This window comes from Arachis ipaensis, chromosome B4, assembly GCF_059453495.1.
Source record: "Arachis ipaensis isolate K30076 ecotype BB chromosome B4, ASM5945349v1, whole genome shotgun sequence".
Lineage (NCBI taxonomy): Eukaryota > Viridiplantae > Streptophyta > Magnoliopsida > Fabales > Fabaceae > Arachis > Arachis ipaensis.
The window spans coordinates 92069259-92076545 of NC_142439.1; the positions used below are offsets into that span (position 1 = coordinate 92069259).

The following is a 7287-nucleotide window of genomic DNA, read 5'->3' on the forward strand; positions in this document are numbered from 1 at the left end:
GCTCTAGAAATTGCTGGCCACGAGTTGCTTTAGTAAATCACGTGCACTAATCGGCACATACGCGTCCCTAAATGCGAAGCAACTATGGCAAATTTTATATCATTTTGAAGCCTTGGATGTTAGCTTTTCAACACAACAGAACCACTTCATTTGGACCTCTGTAGCTCAAGTTATGGTCGATTGAGTGTGAAGAGGTCAGGCTTGATAGCTTTGCGGTTCTTTCATTTCTTCATGAGTTCTCCCGCTTTGCATACTTTTCTCCTCACTTCTTCCATCCAATACTTGCCTTATGAACCTGAAATCACTCAACAAACACATCAAGACATCGAATGGAATTATGGTGAGTTAAAATCACCAATTTAAGGGCCTAAAAAGTATGTTTTCACATTTAAGCACAAATCAAGGGAGAATTGCAAAACCATGCTATTTCATTGAATAAATGTGGGAAAAAGTGATAAAATCCCCTAAAATAAGCACAAGATAAATCACAAAATTGGGGTTTATCAAGCATCTCAATTTCTGCCATTAGAGCAAACAACTTTGAGCTTAAGCCTCAGTTAGTTTCCCTAATGCAGCAGAATTGCAAGTTTCATGGACTTCCATTGGAAGATCCTCATCAGTTCTTAGATGAATTCTTGCAGATCTGTGATACTGTTAAGACCAATAGGTTTGATCCCGAGGTCTACAAACTTATACTTTTTCCCTTTGCTGTAAGAGACAGAGCTAGGATATGGTTGGACTCACAACCTAGAGAAAGCCTGAACTTTTGGGAAAAGTTGGTCAATGCTTTCTTGGCCAAATTCTTTGCACCTCAAAAGATGAGCAAGCTTAGAGTGGAAGTCCAAACCTTCAGACAGAAGGAAGGTGAATCCCTCTATGAAGCTTGGGAAAGATACAAGCAATTGATCAGAAGGTGTCCTTCTGACATGCTTTTAGAATGGAGCATCTTAGGTATATTCTATGATGGTCTATCTGAATTGTCCAAGATGTCATTGGACCACTTTGCCGGTGGATCTCTTTATCTGAAGAAAACACCTGCAGAAGCCCAGGAACTCATTAAACAGTTGCAAATAACCAGTTCATGTATACTTCTGAAAGAGATCCTGTGAATAATGGGATGACTCAGAAGAAAGGAGTTCTTGAGATTGATACTCTGAATGCCATATTGGCTCAGAATAAAATATTGACTCAGCAAGTCAATATGATTTCTCAGAATTTGACTGGAATGCAAGCTGCATCCGGCAGTACTAAAGAAACCTCCTCTGAAGGAGAAGCTTATGACCCTGAGAATCTTGTAATGGAAGAGGTGAATTACATGGGAGAATCCCATGGAAACACCTATAATCCTTCATGGAGAAATCATCCAAATTTCTCATGGAAGGATCAACAGAAGGCTCAACAAGGCTTCAATAATAATAATGGTGGGAGAAATAGGTTTGGCAAGAGCAAGTCTTTTCCATCATCTTCTCAGCAACAGATAGAGAATTCTAAGCAGAGCCTCTCTGACTTAGCAACCATAGTCTCTGATCTATCTAAGACCACTCTCAGTTTCATGACTGAAACAAGGTCCTCCATCAGAAATTTGGAGGCACAAGTAGGTCAGCTGAGTAAAAGAGTTACTGAAATCCCTCATAGTACTCTTCCAAGCAATACAGAAGAGAATCCAAAGAGAGAGTGCAAGGCCATCAATATATCCAAAGTGGCCGAACCTATAGAGGAGGAAGAGGCAGTGATTTCCAGTGAGGAAGACCGCAATGGACGTCCACTGACCACTAAGGAGTTCCCTAATGAGGAACCAAAGAAATCTGAGACTCATACAGAGACCATAGAGATTCCACTGAACTTACTGTTGCCATTCATGAGCTCTGATGAGTATTCTTCCTCTGAAGAGGATGAAGATATTGTTGAAGAGCAAGTTGCTCGGTATCTAGGAGCAATCATGAAGCTGAATGCCAAATTTTTTGGTAATGAGACTTGGGAGGATGAACCTCCATTGCTGATCAATGAACTGAATGCCTTGGTTCAGCAGAAATTACCTCAGCAGAAACCGGATCCCGGAAGGTTCCTAATACCTTGTACCATAGGCACCATGACCTTTGAGAAGGCTCTGTATGAACTGGGGTCAGGTATAAACCTCATGCCACTCTCTATAATGGAGAAACTAGGGATCTTTGAGGTACAAGCTGCCAGAATCTAACTAGAGATGACAGACAAATAAATGAAACAGGCTTATGGACTTGTAGAGGATGTCTTAGTAAAGGTTGAAGGCCTTTACATCCCTGCTGACTTCATAATCCTAGACACTGGGAAGGATGAGGATAAATGCATCATCCTTGGAAGGCCCTTCCTAGCCACAGCAAGAGTTGTGATTGATATGGACAGAGGAGAGTTGGTCCTGCAATTTAATAAGGACTACCTTCTGTTTAAAGCTCAAGGATCTTCCCCTGTAACCATGGAGAAGAAGCATGAAAAGTAGCATTAAGTTTGGTGTTGGGAGGCCACCATTAAGCTCTGAGTCTCTGTGAAGCTCTCTAAGAGCTCACTGTCAAGCTATTGACATTAAAGAAGTGCTTATTGGGAGGCAACCCAATGTTAATTAATTATACTTATTTTTTATATAGACATTTGTTTTCCATTGCCATGTTATGTTTTCTTTAGGTTTATGATCATGTGGAGTCACAAAAACAGCGGCAAAATTGAAGCGGAATCAAAAACAGCATCAAAAATAGCACACCCTGGAGGACAGGTTTACTAGCGTTTAAACGCCAGTAAGGATAGCAGATTGGGCATTTAACGCCCAGTCTGGTAGCATTTTGGGCGTTAAACGCCAGAATTGGAAGACAGACTGGCGTTTAATGCAAGAAAAGGGTGTCTGGCTGGCGTTAAACACCAGAAAGGGGCATCAGCCTAGCATTTAACACCAGGAAAGGCATCAGACTGGCATTTAAACACCAGAAAAGGTTGTCTAGGGGCGTTTAAATGCCAGAAAGGTGCAGGGAGCAGAATTCCTTGACACCTCAGGATCTGTGGACCCCACAGGATCCCCACCTATCCCAACTCTTTTTCTATCCTTTTCAAACCTTTCTATAACACTCTTCCCCAAAATAACCTCCACCAATCACCTCCATTTCTCCTCCAAAACCATCATACAACCCACCTACCCCCACCCATTCAAATTCAAACCATCTCCCTCCCAAACCCAACCCCTATTACAAGAATTCCCTCTCCACTCCACTCCTATATAAGCCCCTCATCACTCCTTCATTTTCACACATCATAACCACCTAAAACCCCCCATGGCCGAACCATTCACACACCTCCATCTCATCTATCTCTTCTTCCTCTAATCCTTTCTTTCTTCTTTTGCTCGAGGATGAGCAAATCTTTTAAGTTTGGTGTGGAAAAAAGCTCTGCTTTTTATTTTTCCATAACCATTAATGGCACCTAAGGCCGGAGAAACCTCTAGAAAGAGGAAAGGGAAGGCAATTGCTTCCAACTCTGAGTCATGGAGGATGGAGAGATTCATCTCAAAAGCCCATCACTAGAAAGAGGATGGAGCAAACAAGAGAGCCCCTCATGGACTTCAACAAGAGCATGAGGAAGTCCCTCATCAAGAAATCCCTGAGATGCCTCAAGGGATGCATTTCCCTCCACACAACTACTTGGGAGCAACTTGATGGGATATTTTCGTGGAAAAATGAATTTCTCCAAAACACCCAAAACTAACCGGCAAGTGCACCGACTCGCATCAAGTAATAATAACTCACGGGAGTGAGGTCGATCCCACAGGGATTGAAGGATTGAGCAAATTTAGTTTAGTGGTTGATTTAGTCAAGCGAATCAAGATTTGGTTGAGAGATTTGTGATTTGCAGAATTTAAATTGCATAGAAAGTAAAAGAAATGGATGAATTGCATTGAAATTAAAGAGAACTGGAATTTAAAGTGCTGAATCTTAAAGAGCAAGAAATTAAATGGCAGAAACTTAGAACGCAAGAAATGTAAATTACAGAATCTTAAAGTGCAAGAAATGTAAATAGCTTGAATTGTAAAGGGAATTGGGAGTTGGATTTGCAGGATTTAAACAAGGAAAAGTAAATTGCAACAAACAGAGAAGTAAAGGATGTCTTGAATCAAACCGGATCTTAAAACAGAAATGTAAATAAGCATGAAAACAGTAAACAGGGAATGGGAAATGGGAAATCCGGATCTCAGGACCCAAGAGACTAGAAAACCAAGTCTAGATCTCAATGCCTTCCTAGATCCAACAAGAACAATTGCAAAAGAAATGTAAATTGTAAAGAAAGTAGATGAGAGAGCAAGTGACCGAAACTGAAATTCAATTAAGCAGAAAATTAAACAAGATCCCAAGGTGAGATTGAAACAGAATTTCTTCAATTCTCCACCCAAAATCCAAGACAAGAAAAGTAAAGAGTGTTGGGCAAGAACAAGGAAGAAGAGAGATCAATTCTCCTCCCAAATTCTCTTGAATTAAAATAACAATGCTAAGAAATGTAAAAGTGAGCTCTCCGAAAACTCTCTATGAAAACTAAAAGGAAAAAGCTCCTTTAAAACTTAAATTCTAATCTATTTATACACTTTCTTCAAATGGTCTTCAAGCCTTCAATTGGGCCTTTGCTCTTGGTGGAATTGGGTTGAGAGAGGCCTTGGTTGATTGCTCTTGGAGTTTGGAAAAGAACCGAATTGAACCGAGTTGGAATCATGAAAGCTTGAGTGAAAGTTGGAGTAAAAGTTAGGGTCTAACTTTTGCTCCAACTTTTCACATCAGCACCCTTGTTTTGCTGATACCAACGTTGGGGCAAAAGTTAGGAGTCTAACTTTTGCTCCAACGTTGGCCTCCCCTTAGTTCTTCATGGCGCCAACGTTAGCCAGAAAGTTAGGGGCTAACGTTGGCGCAAACTTTTGCTAGCCCAGGGAGTTTTTTAAGCGCCAACGTTAGCCAAAAAGTTAGGGGCTAACGTTGGCGCAAACTTTTGGTGCATCCAGGGAGTGTTTTTCATGCCAAAAGTTAGCCAAAAAGTTAGGGGCTAACTTTTGCTCCAGCTTTTGCTTCCTGGTTCATTCAAGACTCAAGTCATTCCTCCTAGCCATTTCTTCTTGCATCAACCTTTCTCCAAGCTTTCTTCACCTATCATTAATCAACCAAACACATCAAAGCTATGCTCAAAATCATGAGATATTCATTCTTTCATAATATATGACAATTATAGCATAAAACCTCATGAAATGGCATGAATTCATACATGGTTGATTAAATCAAAGGAAACATGAAAATCTACCAAATTGGCTTGCTTTTGGCTCAAGAAAGTGCATAATTCAATTGAAAACAAAAGAAAAAGGCTAGTGAAACTAGGCTAAGATGACTTGTCATCACAACACCAAACTTAAAGCTTGCTTGTCCCCAAGCAAGAAATGAATTATGCTCATAGGTTCTTTCACTTAAGACGGATTGAAGAATAAATTGTAAGGTCCTGTGAGTGAAGTGATCAAGTGTCAGTGGGGTGAACTCTAAATCATATGCTCATGCAAGGGCTTCAGTGCTCACTAGTCTTCACATATTGGGAGTCTTAGGTCTTAGGATTTTCATCCAAATGGTATCATGGAGATCTCTTTATATGTAGTCACCTTGAAGCAGCTTATAGTTTCTTTGCTTTGGCCTTGACTCTTAGTGTCATGTCTCAAAGCGGCTCTTTAGATAAGCTTTCAATCAATACTCCTAAACCAGTTGGTTTTAAGGTATTAGGTGTTAAAGCACCCCTAAGGATTTACTTGCTCAAGCCTCTTTCCTTGACACAGCTCAACCACAAGCATTTACTAGGCTAACAACTCTTTGAGTTTTGTTTCTTCTTTCTTTTTCTGCCTAGTAATTGATGCTCAGAGCCTTGGGCCATGTTCTTTTTGCTTTTGTATTTTCTTTATTTTCTTTTGTTTTGTTTGCTGCTTCTTGGATCAATAAATTTTTGAGAATCTCCACAATACTTCTTTGAACTTCATGTCCTGCCTATGAGCTCCCATGCAAGTTTTCACAAGCATGCAACCTTAATACATAATCATACAACTAGAACCACCACTTCTCCTAATCTTTTGCTTGCCTCAAAATTGTTTAATTCCTCAATCCTTCTTTTCAAAGAACTTTCATGTGATGCATTTTTGAAAATTGAGTGCAAACAAGTTTTGAAGAGAAAAAATGTTGTGAATGATCAAGCATCTTGCTTATTGAATTACAGAAAAGAAACCATGCTAAACAAACAGATAATCAGGGAAACTAAACCACTCTCAATCATAGCAGTGTTTCATGTAAGATAATCACTTAACAATACAACCTTTTGGAGTTCGCTTGCTTCACTCCTCATCATCATCATCACTGATCCACACATTCCTCTTTCATTTCTTTGGTTGATGATGCTTAATCCTCCCAAAGGCTTGTATGATGCTCTGCAGTAATATTGAAAGTTGCTTGTTCCCCAAGCACTTGAAAGAAGAAATGGTTAGCTTGCATGATTTATTTATGGGCTTTTGAACTTACTTTGGTGTGGGAACACCAAACTTAATACCTTGCCAATGGTTCTCATGCATTGAATTAACCATGTGTGAAACTCTTTTTCTTTTTCAAAAGTGACAAAACTGAAAACTAAAGAATAGCAAAATAGTTGGCTAGTTTATCTAGCTGCTTGAAGCTAGCATAATGCAGAAGGTGAGAATATGTTTTAAATGAGATTTTGGTGGAACACCAAACTTAGAATCCTTCATTCTCCCTTATATTGTTTTGGTGTGCAACACCAAACTTATCTTCTTGCAATATAGATAAAACTAATTAACCTTTTTATTAAAATAACTATGGAAAGAAAACTACCTCAGGTTGGGTTGCCTCCCAACAAGCGCTCTTTTATTGTCACTAGCTTGACATCTTGCTCTTTGATTATGGAGGCTGGAAATCATAATGCCTCAGTTTTTCTCCTCTTGCTGTAGGATTCCTTTCCTCCATGACCTGCACAATCACAAACAATCCAAATGAAAATTGGATATTCTCATGCCAGAATGTAGTCAGAGGATTAGTTGACACCATGTGTCAAACAGTTGGTAAACTTGAGAGATTAATGAACGAAAATCACTTCTCTCGTTTATTTATCAAGCTATGAGAATCATATTCAGCAAGATAAACCAAGGAAACTTCACTCTATTGCTAGAGTGAGGTTTCAATTAGCTCAGGCAAAAATTCAAACAGTTAGTGTGTCAGTCAAAAATTAAAGAAAAAGTGCTTGATCTAA

General features: G+C 39.5%; 1 non-coding gene across 1 annotated transcript; it reads right to left on the reverse strand.

Annotated features, from left to right (window-relative positions):
- Positions 1 to 824: 824 nt before the first annotated feature.
- Positions 825 to 932, reverse strand: LOC148568366 (small nucleolar RNA R71). The gene has a single exon (XR_015882211.1). It is a non-coding gene; the product is annotated as a small nucleolar RNA R71 (small nucleolar RNA).
- Positions 933 to 7287: the final 6355 nt, after the last annotated feature.